Below are 18,225 nucleotides of genomic sequence, written 5' to 3'. Positions count from 1 at the left end.
GAGCAGGAAAGGCGTCACCGGGTGGCTGCCCGAGGTGGCCTCACCCACCGCCCGGTGCGCCTTTCGCCGTGAGCTTGACCGTCCTCGAGAACTCGGCAACCTTTGAAATAGATTTAAGTCAAAAAGAGACGTCCTCGGAGAGCCACCTTGGGAACAGAAGGGGCTCAGAGCACATCCATTCCGTCCCTCCAAAGCCCAGCAGTGCCCAGAGGGGGCTCCCCGCCCTACTCCAGGAAACTCGTTCAGTGGTTTTGTTCGAATTAGTTAGAAACGTGAACTCTGTCCTTAGAACTCTTATCTCGAGGACGTGGTCTGGCGCTCCCGGCGCCGTGTAGCATGGCAGTACCTTCGTCTGTGGTATTTATGATGTTAAGGTGATGCGGGTAACAGGCAATTACAGCCCAACTTTAACGGAAGCTCCTGTACTGCAGAATACGTCCGGCTGTGTGATTTTTGTTTTTTAAAGCAAGATTTGTTTTACGATAAATAAGTGGGTTATTTCCGTGCAGGCAAAATCGTGAAGTTCTGTTAGGAGAGCGCATGCTTTTCGTGTGCAAGCACCTGTCGGTAACAAGCCTTTTTTTTTTTTTTTTTTAATTTAAATGTTTGTAGCTGCTATGTGGATATAGTGTTCTCTAGTGTGGTGTGTAGCCCAGCAGTTGGGAACGAGTTACAGACAGACACCACCGTGAATTATTCACAACGTTATAGCAGTTGTGGGTACATATCTCGCATTATCAAACCTGTACAATAAAAAGGTAATGTTTGTATAATGTGGTTGAAAACTCTTAATATATACTCTTGCACTTTTAGTATTTTGTATTTAGGGAGGTTTGTCTATAATTGGAAAATTTTAAAAGATGTATTTTATAAATAGTACTTTGATTGAAGGAAAATGAAGAGGAAAAAAAAAAAAAAAAAGCTGTTACAGTCTTAGGTCAAACGGTCTGAGAAATCTGTGCTCCTTAAGCGGAAGAGCCTCCAAGACTTGTCAATTCCTCAATAAACTAGGGCCTGCTGTTTCTTAAATTAAATGATTTCACTTTTCTACAAAGCCCATTTAAAAACTTGACCCCCCTAAGAAAACTTCGATGAATTCATCTTAGGACTGTGACACCAGTACAAGCCAGGAAGTAAGCAGGAGAGCGCTGCGTAGGTGTGACGCTCCCGTAGCCTCTGCTCTCTTTCTCGCACGCCCCCGAACGAGAGTCTGACTGCCTGCGAGGCCTGCTTTCGTGCTCAATAAACTGCAGAGATGTGTCGGGTGTCAGGCAGTAGAATCAGTCATAACCGGGACGTTTTTCTGAGTTCCTGATTTATTTATTATCTTCTCAGATGAAAACAAAGCACACTGTCATCTGATCAAAGCACAGTCTCGTGCTGGTGATTCTGCCCGTTGCCCCATGTCAGGAAAGGGCCCTGGGCAGGTGCCGGGCGGCGGGGCTGAGCCAGGCCCACACAGAAGTGTTGTGTGCTCTACCTCATTTTGTGCGTTGCAAGCGTGCTGGAGTCTGAGACCGTGAACTTCCTCTGGCAGGGCTGTCCCAGGTCGTCGTGGGTGGCCGGGTGACAGTGCGAGGGGCTGAGTCCCCGAGGAAGCAGTCGAGCCTTCTCAGTTGAAACCGAGAAATAGGACCATCTTTCCAACACAGCCACAGCAACGAGTCACATCGTGTCACTGAACAGAGTTTCAAAGACTCACAGATAAGCAGACCTAGCCGTGATCTCTGTCGGAAATGAACCCTGAACTCTCCAGCTCTGTTTCCCACGCAGATGGGATGGAGTGTGCCCGGGGGTACCCCCTCTTCTCACGGGATGGGTCGGGGGTGTCCCAGCGTCGGGAAGAGAAAACTGAGGTGCTTGGTGTCGCTGTGTTTCAGCAGTGAATGTTCTTATTATTTATGTGTCCTTCTTGGTGTGATTTTTTTTTTTTTTTCCTTTTTGGTTAGTATTTGGTACCATGTAGTGTTCTCTCCTCGCAAAAGGGTGTGTATATAACGTGAGAAAAGAGACATGTAAAGTGCTGTAAATAAGATGGCTCATGACGGGACAGTGAGACTGTCCCCACCCTGTGCTCAGGGCGAGGCCGTCCCTCTCCGCATGGTGAAGAGACACTATTTTTCTATTGCAACACCGTGTAGGGCCAGGGGCCTCCCTGAACCAGTGGAGAATTGTTACCCAGATCCAATATTTTTTATGATGAAATCTGTGGCTTGACACATCTACTGATTGAAATGGATGTCTTAGTCTAGGTTCCTATTTTTGTCATACGGAATTGAATAAAATGCAGGATGTAATATTATTTCTGAATGGCGTTCCTTGATTATTCTAATGGAGAAAGTGGAATTTGAGGTTACGGTCATTGATGGTGGACGTGTATTCGTGGTGTTTCTCCAAGGAAAGTCACTGGGTTCTGAGAGCTTAGATTTATTAAGCCATATCTAAGCGTGTCTTGATTGGTCTCGAAATTTTCATGTTTCACCTTTTTCTAAAATAAAAATGCAGCCTCCTAACTGTGGATTTTTTTTTTTTTTAATTTACGTCTTTGATGGAAGAAGATGTAGTAGAAAATGCTTAATTATTAGAGACTATTGGCAGTGTCCAAAAACGACTACACTCTGAATTACCATCCCGTTGTCGGCACTGAGGGAAAATAACGGCTCTTCGGGTCCCTTGAAAACTAAACCTCTGTGCCTCTGGTGACAATTTGGGAGGGAGGTGTAGGGAGCGCAGTGTGGCCGCTGTCGGCACCCTGCGCCTGTGAGTTCCAGATGGAGGGTGCCCTTTGCTTGAAAAGAAGCTTTACCTTGCCGATAACATTTGAGAAGACTTAAAACTTTAAATCATTTAATAGCTCCTGGATTACAAGATATACAATCCATTTCTTCTTTTTAAAAAATAACTACTGATACCTAGAAGCCACGGTAAACTTCACCTGGGAAATGCTGGGTGATTTTGAAGGCGCGGTAAGGTACTAACCACTAAACTAACTGCCCAGCCTCCCAGCAGGTATCGTATAATCATAAGCCTTAGGAATTAAACCCTGTTGATTGCCGAGCTAGAGAGGACTCATGAGATACAAACCTCAGATAGTAAAGTGACTTTTTTTTACACATGGTAAGGAAACAGCGAAGATTTCTACAATCATTTAAAGTAATTAATATAAGTTAAAATGCAAGGGAAAACAAAAGAGATCTACTTCTTATTTCAAAAACGTTTCCAACATAAAAGCAGAGGTGTTCGGGCTTCACGAGCCTGGGTATTTACTTCTTTCTGACATCAATTCTGGCTGCTCAGACCATATATCAAAGAATCATAAATGCCAACAATCCCTAAAAATTATTTGTTTAAATATATATCTATTCTGAGTTCATTACAGGAACCGTTAACATTTCAGACTAATTAAAAAGTATTGCTTAAGGGCTCAAAAGCAATTGTTTTTAAACCCTCACTGTTTAATTTTGTCCCCGTGGAAGCTTGAAGGCAGCCTGGGTTCCCTGCCTGCTTTTCCTCTGTGCTTGGCAGACAGCGCCCAGCTCCTGCTTCGGCTTTAAGAAGCTGCAGCAAACATCAGGGGTGTTTATTAGCGGGCTGCACGGACGTTTCCAGCCCGACCGCCTTCAACTCACTGTATTTATTTTGGCTGTCTGTCTAAACGGCGGAAGTCCAAACCCCTCATTTCTTTCCTCTGGTGCATGCTCGCAGTGGATAGTAGTGTCACATACGTGTAATTCTGTGTCCTGCCTGTCACCTTGCGAGCATGCCTGCCAACCTGTGGGCCTCGGAGTCCGGTCTTTGCGCTTCAAATCCTGTGCTCATTTGCTAATTACCGGCACCGAGGCACCCGTTCGTTCCTTCAAGAAGTTTTTTAGGGACACTGCTTCTTTGAAAAACAGAGGCTGTGAAACGTCTCTATCAGCAGCAGGTCTCTTGGCCGGTTTTTAGCTACAGGAAGAATTCATCTACAAGATATTCAATACAAAACTAGGGAAAAAATGAAGTCCCCCTTTTCTTTTGCACTTAAGTGGGAAATACTGCATATTGTTTCAGCATTTTTTATGAAGGGAAAACTTTAAAATGAAATCACCATAGAAACATTGTCCTGCCGTTCTCCTGTCCACAGTTTTGTGCCAAGTCACCAGGCGTGAGCGTGTGGGCATCGCCCCGAGTGGCCCAGGTTGGCTGCTCCGCAGTGAGGCTCGGGCAGGGGACAGGTGGGGACAGGGCCAGGCTGCCCCCTTGCCTGGCTGTGCCCCGTGAAAGCTGCAGCCTTCCCTCCTCACTCTGCTTCCTGATCTGTAACGACGGGGGAGAATTTGATCCTTAAAATTTCCTCTTCTAAGAGCCAGTTTTTTTTTTTTTTTGAAAGAACTACTACTAATGTACATCTTTCTCCCCCCCCCCCAAATTAACTAGACCGACTAATTGACGGTATTTGTACAGAGAGAAAATACAAATGATTACCTAAGAATATAAATACTGAAAGATCTATTACAGATGACTTTGCTAAAGAAAATATGTGGAATCATGTTTGGACCATGAAAAATGTGTTGGCGTCTTTGATTTTTTTTTAATCATTCAATTTATTGAAGCTTTTTAAAATGCAACTATATTTAAGGTAAAATAAAGTCAATCTCTGTGTACATTATGCTGACTGCACTTTCTATCAGAAAAGAGACTCTTTTTAATGGTTTTTAATGGTTTGGGTTTTGTCCTGTGCACTGCACACCTCACATGCAGTGCCTCCTTGAGGTGATTAACATACGTCTATCTATACATCAGTACAGTCAAAAGAGGATGCAGTTAAAGGCAGGTGTTATCTCTCGTCCTTTTAGCGAAAGATTGAGAACCGAACTATTAACATCGGGTGTGCTGTCCTGATTCATAACCGCATCAGCGGTCTGTGGTCTGACTTCTTTGGAAGCCTTAGAGATTGTACTTGGGGGCCTCTACCTCACCCCCTTATGGCTGAATTCAGGGTTGCACCGAGCGCCACACCCAAGCCAGGGGGAGATGATCAGAAAGTTGGCGAGACAGGAAAGAGAGGAAAGGGGTGTCATCGATGTAAGAGTACATTCGTGTTCTGTTCCATCAAAGGTTCTCTACGCCACTAAATGGAAAACATGATTCATAAGCCCCCCCTGAAGTAAAGGGATCTGTGCGTATCCGTGTGAATCACTCACTGTATCTGATTCAAACGTGGAAATAAATGTCTGATTACCGTAGTCCCAAATGTGCTTATTTGTGAACATGGGAATTTTATAAATTCCCCCAAACACTTTCTAAGCTGGTCTGTTGTGCGTATTTTTAAATCACAGTGTTATCTATAAATTAGGAAAGTTGCAGAAGTGTGAGTTCCTTCGCGTTCCACCTGGCACTTTCAGTGCTCACTGATTCCATTTATTAATTTTCTTTCTGGCTTAACCTCCAGGACACCTGAATTTTCATAACTTTTTACAGGTAGAGACATAAATATTTAAATGACCAAAGTTGTCACATTTCTTTTATAACTGGCGTATCTCTTGATTATATACATGTTATAAAGCATATCTGTTTTATTTTACTTTTTCTATTTACGGTGTCAAGGACAGCTTAGGAAAAGCTCTCGTTATGACCTAAGCTTACGCAGAGGAAGAAATATGTCACACCTGCCCACAAATACCACCGCCGAGGAAAAACAGGCAGGCTTAGAAAAAATATTTTCCACCCTTCGGATGGTGAAAGTTTTAGGGATACGCAGTAGGAGAAGCATATAGAAACTTCCCCGCACATTCAAATAATTGAGAGATAAGTTAGATTTTTGAATTCATTTTCCTTGACTAATAAGCCTAGAGTTGTTTGGGTTTTTTTTCCCCCTAGGAAATCGGCTGGTCTAGGAGCAGTTCTTGGGGTAATGACTGTGCTTGAGAGCAAGAAGCATGAACATCTCCTTTAGGTTTTGTCTTTCGGCACTTCCATCCTTTATTTGGTTTCTTGTTTGGGGCTTTCTGTTTTGCTCTGTTTCTGCTGTTTAGTAACAGAGCTTTAGGTGCTGCCCCTAAATGCAGAGGCAGTACGGGTAGGGCTTTGGGGTCACTGAGAAAAGAGTTCTGGAACCCAGATGTTTCCTATTTGGGACTTGAAAAAACTGTAGATAATTGAAAAGAGGTAGGTGCTGTGAAGGCATTCTCTTCTAAAGGTGAACAATTCACTTACGTGACATCGTCTGCAGACACTTGGGCTGAATAAGTCACCCAGCCAGCGGATAATTTCACCCCCAAAATGACTATAGCTCTTTATTGACTACATATGGAGAAAAGACCACCAGCTTATAAGAGAAGCCAGTCTTGAAACTGTACCAGCAGTGGAAAAAGACACTAACAGAGACATGAAGAATATAAAACTCACCAACATCTCAGAGAGTTTTATAGCTGCATTAACCTCATAGATTTTCAGTTAAGAGCTATAGGCAATTTAGGAAAATGAAGTTGATCAATAAATATTTGTAAATGATTAGCTTTTCCTGAGGACAGCTACACATTTTTCATAACCTCAGTACATTTTATAGGACTTGAACAAATCCTGGCATACTGTTTAAGGTAATGAGTCTCCCAACTCATTTGTTACAGTGAACTCCTTCCTCATCCGCTGAAAGACCCTTCCTTCATGTTTCTCCCTTTGCATCGCCGTCCCTTATCCAGAGTTTATCTCCTGGCTTGGTGTTTCTGTTTTTTCAATTTATGTTTTAACCTTGATTGTGCCACTCCTGTCAACTGTTTTGCTGGGAAGCAGTAGGAGAGCAAGTTATAAATTACAAATCATAATTCGGGGGAGTTCCCTGGCGGTCCAATGGTTAGGACTCAGCGCTTTCACTGCCGTGGCCCGGGTTCAATCCCTGGTCGGGGAACTGAGATCCCACAAGCCACGCGGTGCGGCCAAAAACGAAATAAAAATGAAAATAAAAATCATAACTTGGTCATTTTCAAGGCTGGTCCCTGAGGCTAAGCTCTGAGCCCAGTCATCTTTCTCTTCCACCGGGCTGAAATACTCAGTTTTAGAAATATAGACTCTGTCTTCGAAGAAATGAAAATCGTGGCTGGACTTGGTATTAACTGAAGACGAATTCAAAGTTTCCTCACAAGTCCTGAAAAGGGAAACTCGGAGATGAGTTAGCGTCTTGACGCCCTCCCTTGTCTGCGGGCTTCACTTTGGCTCAAACAAAGCGTCCTCTGTGGTGCTGAGGACTTACCTGGTGAGCCCCGTGGAGCCAGCTGAGAAATGCGCCTGCATGTCTGTGCAGGGAGGGGGTGAGAGACAGACAGAGACCCGTGCACCGCAGGGCCCATGCGTCTGCTGCCTGGAGACCCAGCCTCTTGCTCCCCCAGGACTGATACGATCCTGAAGACGACAGTGAACCGTGACCCAGTAGTTCATTTTGCCTTTCTCGTGTGGTTGATGGTATCTGACTTGATTTGCCTTGGGTGCATGAAGGGAATAAGTGTAGGCTATTTAAAATTATAAGTGCATTAAAATAGTACTTGTAATCAGAGGGAAAAAGTACCACCATACCCCAAGTCAAGCCTTAGTGAATGAACTACAAAGAGAACGTAAGTACGGGATCTTGAAGAAAAATGGCATTGCCTGGCCCTTGATAAAGCTCACTTTTTAGAATATTCTTCAACCCCGATGTTCATCTCAGTCAGTGATAAGAACTAAGTTGTTTTGATCTTCACTATTTTGTAGAAATTTCTACTTTATTCATAAGCTGTATGTGCCTGAAAAAGCAGCCCTTTAAGAATCAGCTTTCTGAAGACATGCACTTAATTCAGCTTAGCAAACACCTGTTGGTCCGGAGTAACAAGTTGAGCTTTTTGAGCAGAAAATAAAGCTGAGCTTAATTGTTTTATTGCTGCATACTCCCTGAGGTGAGAGAACGCGAGTTTCTCTAAACTCCGTGGGCAGAGAAAACAGTTGGCGTATGTTTGCAAGGGCAGCTTGGTTGTTACGTTGGAGACTATTGTGTCTCACATGCACTTTAAAATTGCGTATTCGGGGCTTCCCTGGTGGCGCAGTGGTTGAGTCCGCCTGCCGAGGCAGGGGACACGGGTTCGTGCCCCGGTCCGGGAAGACCCCACATGCCGCGGAGCGGCTGGGCCCGTGAGTCATGGCCGCTGAGCCTGCGCGCCCGGAGCCTGTGCTCCGCAACGGGAGAGGCCACAACAGTGAGAGGCCCGCGTACCGCAAAAAAATAAAAATTAAAAAAATCGCATATTCGGTATGATTTGTATTTACCCTGCTTTTGTAATTAAAGAGATAGGAGCTTTTCTTTGGGTGCATGGGAATTCCATTAGCAGGGCGTTGGGTGTGAATGCAGCCTCCTCTTGCTTCCAGACGAGGCCCTGTTACACAGACGTGTCTTTTTCCCCAGCAGTGACATCACGTCCCCACCTGCTGCTTCTCTGGGAGCTGCCGGGGGTTACTTTCCATCCGTGGGCTTACTGTAGCCCGGGATCTTTAAGGTAGAGTCTGTTTCCTTTAGAAAAGTGAAACCAATCTTGAAACACTGCAACCTTTCTAAACATATAAAGTACAACACTTTCCAAAATTAACAATAAAATGGGGTGCAACACAAGTCCTCTGGCCCTTGGACGCAAGGACGCCCCCGGGTACCTGACCCTTCAGGGATGGAGCTGGAGCGCGGGTGCCCTCCTGGCTTCCGGCGGCTCCGCTCTGCCCCGCACTCCCGTGCCACGGTCCTGGCCGGGGGAGACCAGCCTCACGGCTCCTCCAAGAATCCCCCGCGCGCCGGGTTCTGCCCCCAAAGTGCTGTGTCGTCCTCGGGCGTCGGCCCCTGTGGACGGGCCGGGCCTGTCCCTGCGGGAAGAGCCCAGGCAGCCCAAGCGTCCCCAGCTGCGGGGTCGCACAGACTTGCCTTGTGTGGGCATTCGGGGCGCCCTCAGCGCCCGTCCCCGGGTGCGCACGGCGCGTTAGAACTCGCGACGGCAGAGGGTGGTGGGCAGGGCGGCCCTGAACGCGCAGGAAGCCGCACACCCACCAGCTGCCCGGAAGCGACTCGGGGCCCAAGGTCGGGCGGCCCCAGCGGCGGCCCAGGAGCCGCAGGCTCCACCTCGCCCGCGGGGTGTCCTCCCGCAGGTGCCGGGCCGGCGCCGCCGCCTCCCAGGGCTGCTGCCCAGTGGCGTGCCGCGGGTAGGAGGGTGCTCCCTCGCCGCCTGGGAGCCCCGCCGTCTCGGGCAGGGGCCTCTGTCTCCGCAGGGGTGACCTGAGCCCATCTCTTGGGCAGTTTCCCGTCTCCTGGCCTACGGAGATCCTGCCACAAAGACCACCGGTGAGCGTGCGGGGACGGCGTGGGCTCGGTGAGGCCTCTGCGGGCTGGGGGGTGCCGGGGGCCCCGCAGGCCTGGCCGTGTCCAGGCTGAGATCGTGGAATGAGCCGTGGACACGGTGAGACCTCGGCGGGGCGGCTGTGCCGCCCCACGGGCTCGGTGGCCGTGAGCTCTGCCGGGAGACGGTATGAGGCGGCTCCAAGTTGCATGCGTACACACACACCCCGTGCCGCCTGCACACTGAAATTCCCTAAGGTCCACGGTCTGCTCTGCCCGTCCCCATCCCACAGGGCAGGAGGCTTCCCCGGGGTGTCCTTTACGAAGTGGGAGCCGACAGTGCTTCCTCTTCCCTCTTTCTGATCTGGGGTCTGCTCACTAATGAGCCACGCTAGTTAGCTCTGGTCACTGAACAGAATTAACCTACAAAATAAGGGCAAAGTATAATACACGTACGCACAGCGTAGAGGGCGGGATTCGAGCAAGAAAAGTCTGTGCCTGGGACACATAAGGGTGATAAATACAACCAACACCTGTTCAAGCCTTTAACAGTCCTGACTGCATTCAGGAGATGAGAGATAGATAATAGGTCGGTAGGTGGATGGATGGATGGATGGTAGATGGATAGATGATGGACAGATAGATGATTGATGGACGGATGGATGATTGATGGACAGATGGACGATGGCTGTTTCCTGTACTGTTGGAAGGAGTAGAAGATGAATGAAATTCACTTCCTGCCCTCCAGAAGCGGCATTTAGGCAAGAGACACCCCCTGCTCAGACCACGCTGATGCCCCCCGCCCCGCGCGCCGTGTTATTTCACCCTCAACCTTTCACACCTCCCCCTCTTTTCAGTGAGTGTTCTGTCCAGCTCGGCAGTGGCCCTGGAGCTGGGGTGCACGTCGGAATCACCTGGGAGCTGGTTACTCCGCAGATCCCTGCGCCCACCCCGGAGGCTCTGATTCACCAGGTCTGGTATGAGCGTGGAGATTTTGCGTTTCTCATGGGTTCCCAGGGGATGTGGGTGCTGCAGGTCCAGGGACCACACCTCGTGAAACCACTGGTGTAGTCACCAGAGCAGGGCTCTCAGCCCTAGCCGCTCATCAGAGTCACCGTGGAGATTTCCAAACCCAGCCAGCCTCTCTCCTGACCGAGTGAATCGGAACCACCGAGGGTAAAGCCCAGGATTCAAAACCGCCCCAGGCTTTGCAAAAGGATAACGTCCAGCCCACCTGGGGAATCTTGTTAAAATGCAGATTCTGACTTGATGTGTCTGGGGTGGGGCCTGGGATGCTGCATTTCTGCCAGCATCCCAGGGGAGGCGGCTGCTGCTGGTCCTCAGCAACGCTCAGCAACGACAGAGGAAAAAGAAGTTTTGAATGCTGCTTAAAGACAGAGGTTCAGCACCACCTGGGCACCCAGAGTCCACATGCTCTTCTTTTTCCTGAGAACTTTCTATCAGTTAAGTTTGCATTTGGCCACAAATAACAGACACCCCATCTAACAGCTTCAGTAGGGGTTTACTCTTCTCATAGAACCCAAAGTCCAGAACCGGGCAGTTGCTGGGGATGATTCGCTCGCCCATGGTTGCTCCCAGAGGCATTAATGCGCTGGTTTGTCCTCACGCTGCTCCCTCACGACCACAAGGTGGCTGCTGCTGCTCCAGGTATCGCACTCATGCTCGCACGCTCATCTGTGTCGGCACGTGTGGCGTCCATGTCAGAGGCCTTCTCCTGGCCCGCAGCCAGTGACCCACCCTGGCACCTGCTGAGTGCCAGAGCCACACTGCGAGCAGACATGAAGGCACTCGCCCTGTGTGTAGCGGGTGGTTCTGTGGGTGATGGTAACCCCAGACGTAATCTCACATTCACGAGAGGCACATGCCTGATTCTGGCTGTCACCTTCATGGCCGAGCTCAAAGTCCTGCACGTAGTCCTAGCCCAATAAATACGTGTTGGTGCACTGAGGTCAGCGTTATATGTGCAGAAAATCCTCAGAACTTTGACGAAGTTTGGGTGAACCAGGAGGAAAGCAAATCTGCCAAAGAACTTTATTATTTTCTGCATCTCCCCTTCCCTGCGTCTCAGCAGTGATTATTGACAGGCAATGCTGAATGGCTTTTCTGCGGTCACATCTCTGTTCAGCTTAATGATATGGGAACTGCAGAGGGAGGTGAGGATAACTTGAAAAGAAAAGGGTATTATTGGGAAATGTGCTGGAAGTCTTGCAAATGTGAGAGGCTAAATTGAAATTTTACAGGACTAATGAGTTTTTGAAAACTGTTAGCCAAGCTTGTCCAAACTGTTCTCTCCCTATTTAGATTTTCTAAATTAGAAACTCAGAAATTTTGTAGCTGTTTTAGTCCTGGAATAAATAAACAGCCAAAGTAGATGGTGTGTTTCCATTTATTAAGGTTACATTGTCTCTTGCTTCCATTATAACCTATGTACTATTTTTATTGCAGTTGATGTGTTCAGAGCACTTGCTTTATTGAGTCCAAATGCAAGTACTTTGTAACCATCACTGGGCTCAGCTATCAAAAAGAAGTGAATTCTAGGCACCTTCCCATTGAATTTTTAAAAATATACTGTGGGGTCCTGGAACATTTTCACATAAGCCTAAAATTAAATTTTGAGGTAAATGCGCCATAGTTCTGAAACTGTTGGTTCAAAATGTTTATAACCCAGTGGTTAAAACCTTGAATTTGATTCTTGGGCTTAAGTCCTAGTGTCAAATTTGAATTACATTCATCACTGAAAACTGTTATGGACCTAAAAAGAGTCACATTTATGTATTTGAATCCAAAAGTCTTGGTGTAAGGGGTGAGCCTTTCATACACTTTGAAGTGCACAAGTAACGTTTATTTTTATTACAGTTATCAACTGTTTCATCTGATGCCACTGTCGATTGGCTTCAATACAGTTTGCCTCAATGTTCTTCATTTGATGCCCTGGGAAATTATCCCCATTCCTCGGTTGAGAGATTGTATTTTGCTTTGCGTTTATGTGCTTCTATTATGTGACATGTATGTATTTTGCTTTGCGTTTACGTGCTTCTATTATGTGACATGTATTTGAGTGTGAGGAAAATGCTAAACGTCCTTAAACATCATTTTCTTCCTAAGCAGATCATCTGAGATGATTTTGTCTTTTGAAAAGAGAAAAAGTTGTCTGTGAAATAGTTTATCTCTGTTGCCCAGAAGTGTCTCAGATGTAATACAGATACATCAAAAACTAAGTTGCTCACAGTTATTGTAGGGACCATAATTTGAGAAATAATTATAAAGTCTAAGTTGTGCGGGTTTGTTTGTTTATTTGTTGCCCAGGTAAAAAATATAACAAGCATTTTGTTCTCATGAATCTTTCAGAATTTAAGTTTAATGCGTTCTGTCATTTCATACTGACTCGGATGCTAGAAGAGTGGATTCTGACATTTTTACGTGTCATCTTCAGGAGAAGCGCTTTATACAGACGTCCCTCCTTTGCAAACTGAAACTGCGTATGCGTTCCGTTACCTTTGTGCTAAAAGCGATTTAAGAGCTTCTGCCTGAGTGCTATAGTCTTCCAAGTGTGAGTCGTAACCCATTTGTGGGTCATGAAATCAATTTAGTGGCTCTAAACCAGCATTTTTTTTAATGAAAGAAAATAATAGAAAGCGTTAGACTTGGCACAGCATGTTGAAATGGTGAGTCCCAATTTATATCCATATATGTGTGTAGACAGGCTCGCCACGTGAAGTGGTCACGATCAAAACATTTAAAAATCATTGCCGTATGGATACATCTTTTCCTTTTTCTCTGTTCCTTTCCTCCCTCCCTCCCTCCCTCCCTTCCTTCCTTTCTTTCTTTCATCATTGTGCACTTAATAAGAATTAAACTCTAAGGCTATAAAATCTGAAGTCTGTCCAGTTTCACATTCAGGCTCCATCGTTTACTCTCTATGTAATTGCAGGCAAGTTACATACCTTTATGCCTGTTTCCTCAACTGTAAAATGGACATAAAAATAGCACCTGTTTTATAGGCTCATTATAAAGTTATGTGAGTTCATACACGTCTTTGTGAAGAGGTTAGACCAGTGCTTGGCATATGGGGAGTACCACATAAGCATTAGCTAGAACTGTTGCCAACTCTTGAGTGCAGTCTTTTTGCTCTAATATTCACAAAGTAGCTTTTTTCATTGTTACTATTTTTCCATATGCTACATCCTTGTATATTATTCTTTCAACATTTCTAGATGATGATATGTATCCCTTTATACTAGAATTTTTTTTATATTACTTAAATCTTTTGCATTTCCTGAGACAGGAACTTTATTAGATATTAAAATGAGTAATTCCTATTTGAATTTAAATATATTGAAATAAATGTAATGAGGTTTTCAATTATGGGAATCAGTCACTGAATGCATGCGTTCCTGGCATAATGGTAAAGGATTTCAATGACATTGGTTTTGGATTATGAATATACATGGGAAAGGTCATTAGCTACTTGGTAACAAAATGATGAAATGCAACAATTTTTAAGGCAAGATACACTTAAGAACGAAAACTAGGATCTTTTCTTGAAGTTTTTGGAAGATTATTTGTAATTCATACAGGAAATTAAGAAGAGTGGGTCTAGCTATACCAAAGAAATGGAAAGGCAAGATATAACTGTGCAACCAGAGCTGGTACAAGATTCAGAAATAAATCACAGATTTTAAGAAAGCTAAAATAAAAGAGAGGATTTTTACTTATAGTAGTTCTGTCCTGCAAAAATGTTTAAACTTTCAGTAGATAAAAACCATCAGAATCTTAACTTTATAGCTTTACCCAAAGCAGATCCTGGGAAGACTGTATTTGGTCCTAATAGGCAAGGATTCCATCCTGAAAAATGACTCCTCTGACTTCTGAAATTACGCCTTTCTAGACATGAAAGAAGGAAGGTAGCATAATCTGGTGACCAAAGAATTATAAAAATGAAACTCAGAAGGAGATATAAAATTGATTAATGACCTTAACTATACAAGGCTTGGCCCTGAACCAAACAATTGTCTTGGCAAATACATACTTTCTATTTGCCTGACAATCTAAGAGAAGCATTAACTTTTTGTGAATTATGAAAGAATGTGTGTGCTCACTGCTATACAATGGAATTTTCCGCCCAAAGCTCTCTTTCCTTTGGTGCCGTAAATCTAACCCAACGGTGGAAAAGTAGCCTAAAAAACAATCCAATCTCTTCAGCAAAATGGGCACAGTCAGTTGTGGAGAAAAACATATTGTGAGTTTTGTTGAGAAAAATATATCATGTTTGCATCATTGAAGCATTTAGACATGTTCTGGACTACAGAAATAACAGAAGCAAAATCCTCTTCACACAGGTAAAGTTTGTTTTAAATTCTGAAGTAAACTGATGTGGTCCCAGAAGCAAAGATGAATCTTCCCAGCCTGTGGGACCCGCTGCAGGAATATGAAACTGCACCAAGGAAAAAGAGTTTAGACAAAAACGAATGCATTTCCTAGGTAGCCGCACCGAAGGGTCTTTATATTGGAAGTAAAGATTCAAAGAAGCACCAGGGCAGAGTTTGCCAAACCCTGCATTATCCAGAAAGCTCCCTCCTGGGATGGATGTGAGTGACAGGGGCATTTTGCTCAGAGATCTCTTTAGAAAGGGAATGTCACCGATGTGATTTGGATCCCCTTCCAAACCAAGCATGCTGTGTCGGAGGGTACATCATAATTCCCCAGTTTCTACTTTTCAGATTCCGAGCCATCAGATCTTTGGTCATTCAAGAAACAACTACATCTCATCATCTGTTGGTTTCAAGGTGAAAGATGTGTGCTTTCCGAGTGGTTGCTGGTACCACTTTCAGTGCCAAGGCTGCTTTGAAAAGAGCTTTGTCTTGGTACCGACTCCTCCTTATACCCGGATTTCAGTCTAAACCGACAGAGCCTAGATGACTTTGTATTAGATATTCCTTAAATTCGAGGGCAAAATCAACAGAGTGGTATTTCCCAAAGCAATCCTTGACCAACTTTGAATTCCAGTGTTGGACCATTTAATTTTTAGTTTGTTTTGACCCATAGTCACAATCTCCAGGTGAAACACCCTCCAGCTTAAGTTCTTGCTCTGATTGCTCCCCCAGGTAATTCACATCTAGAAAGAATGTGTTGATCAAGTAGAGAAGGAAGCACAGGCAAGGGCGTGGGCCTGGAAATTATTTAGGGGAACACTCGGGGAAGTTAAGCTGCGTTTCTGCGCTGCAGGACTTGTCAGAGCCTTGAATGAGCTAAGGAGCCTCATGCCTCTCCTGGAGAGGAGTGTAGTCTGTGTGGTTCGCCGGTGTGGACCACAGAACCGAGTTTAGGAAACCCTGAACCCCACACCACGGCTCTGGCGACAACCGCCATGTCCTAATGTGGACGCCCATCCCCCAAACTCACCAGCCAAAATACTCCAGACACTTGCAATGGGTCGAATCTGCCCCAGGGCTGCCAGTTCCTCTTCTCCTCTCATCACCTCATTTGTGCTTCGTTCGCAGGCCCTGGTCTGTAGGCCAGGCTGCAGTCCCACCACCCCAGATGGGATCCTAGGGCTGGAAAACAAAGGACCACAAAACTGGCTAAAAATGACAGAAACTCATTCTCTCACACAGCAGTAAGGCGTTGCAGGGCCAGGCTCCCAGGGGGATCCTTTGTCTCCTCCAGGCTCTGGTGGCTGTTCCTGTCCCCGTCTGCTGTGTAGACGTGTGTGTCAAGGGCACCCTGTTGCAGGGCACCGTCGCCCAGTCACTGGTGTGTCCGTGGCTCGGGTGGCTCCACTTCCCACTGCACGAGTCTGGGCGGGCACGAGTCTCACATCCACGGAAGCCCTGCAACTGAGCTCCCAGCTCTCTGGGCTGGAGTCTGGGAGCTGCCCGGGCCTCACGGTGTGACCTGTGGTCTGAGGCCACCTCTGAGGGTCACCCGCACGGGGGAGGGGGGTGTGTCCTGGCACCGCTCATCCCAACATCTGTCCTGGCAGCCGCCACGTTAACATCAAAGCATTCACCTCGACCTTGGTGCTCTGGTTTGATTTCCATGCTTATCTTGTGGTCACCAACAGCAGAGAAATCTGCCCAACCCAAGTGGGCTTGGAAGGGCTGGGCTTCCAGGCTGGAAGGCGGGCGACCCTCAGCACCGGGGCATCCCCAGAGCACGCGACTCCCCAGAAACCAGAGCGCGGGGCCCCTGAGTCAGCAGGGTCTGTCTGGTGACAAGGGACCCTGGAAACAGCAGAGCTACCTGCCCTGGTCAGGAGGTCACAGGGACGCGTGTCGTGTGAGTTCCCAGGCGGAGCCAGGCCAGAGGGAACTGCCCGGGGACCCACCCGGCCCGCACGCAACCCCTTCTCACCCCCACTGTCCTGTGGCTACTCAGTAATGTCCCCTCAGCCTGAGCTGGACGCCCTCACCTCTGTCCACCCTGAGCTGCGTCCTTTGTGTCCCCCCTTCATTTCACATGCACATTCCCTCTGCGTCTCCTGGGAGCTCGTCATAGGACAGAGAGGGTGAGGGAGGCCACCTGCTGTGGCCTTTGGGCTGTCGCCGACCTTGCTGAACCAGGTTTCCCATCTGGACGAAGGGGGAAGACCACTGAGGTTGTACACATTGTAAACAGCATCGGGGTGTTTTGTAGTTTAAATGCATGACGTTTGTGCCTAGAACTTGGTAGGTCCTGTCACCAGCTCTGACGCATCGAGGCATCCACATGCCCCCAAGCTCACACGCTGCCCGGGACAGGCTCCGGGGTTCAGGGCGCCAGTAGGACACGCATGCTCCCCGGTCAGAGATGGAGAACAGCTCATCATTTGCACCAAAGGCCAGAGGCCCAGCCTTTGGCCCCAGGTCTCCAAGCCCCGTCCGCACAGGTGACACCTGCACACACAGGAGAGGTACCCTGAGCTAGGGCACCCGAGTCTCTTAGGACGGGCAGGGAGCCGGCCTGCCCCTTCCCCGGGGTGGGCGCCCTGCACGCCCAGGCTGCAGACATTCTTGAAAAGCTGGTCTAGAGCACAGGGCACCCAGCACCCCACCCACAGGGTGGGTGGAAACAGGAGAAATCCACTGAGAACTGTCTCCCAACACTAACTCAGCCTGGTCCATGGATGGCTTCATCTCACGGAGAGACGTGAGCCCCTGCTAAAAATGGGTATTTGCGCAGCATTTCCAACACTGTCAGATGGTTTATAGGTATCCAGATTCTGACTCTTATTAGAGAGAGAGGTGTTGGCCTTATGCCTAAAAGTCTGAAGAAACGCCCAGATGTATGACGCCTCTTCCCTAGTACGTGAGCCAAACACGGTCTTCAGACCCATTCTCTCCTTTTGATTTTCTGTCATGAAACATAACGTAGAAAATAAAACAAAACAAAAGCAAGGCAGTCACCTTAATCTCGTGGCGAGATTGGCTAAAACTGATACAATGCCGACATTAAGAGTACTTCTCACAATTGTCATTGCCTAATTCACCTTCCCAGAATGACATTGATGGAAAATTCCTTTCAAATGGATGACTTTTTATGCTGAATCCTCTTGGTTGTAAGAAACAGAAATGAAATTCGATAGCTGGATGAAGCGGGGAAGCGTTTCCAACAGTGTCACTGGGTAGAAAATGTTTCTCCCTGCTGCTCTCATTCCTATTATTAAGAAAAACTTCTGCCCGAAGGTGCGTTTCTTTGGGAGTTATATGCTGACTGAACAAATCATAGGAAAATCCAGCTGGACTTGTTGCCGCATCCAGGGTGCCCACAGGCTTGCGGACCCTCAGCGCTGCCGGGGCTTGGGCCAGGGAGGCGTCGGGTCCAGCTGCTCCAGCCCCGCTTCCCGCTGCCCGGAGGGAGCCTCAGCCCAGCCTCAGGAGCTGCCCTGAAGGCAAAGGCAAAGGTGC

This window comes from Phocoena phocoena, chromosome 13 (assembly GCF_963924675.1).
Source record: "Phocoena phocoena chromosome 13, mPhoPho1.1, whole genome shotgun sequence".
NCBI classification, from domain to species: domain Eukaryota; kingdom Metazoa; phylum Chordata; class Mammalia; order Artiodactyla; family Phocoenidae; genus Phocoena; species Phocoena phocoena.
This window is presented reverse-complemented; position numbering follows the sequence as displayed.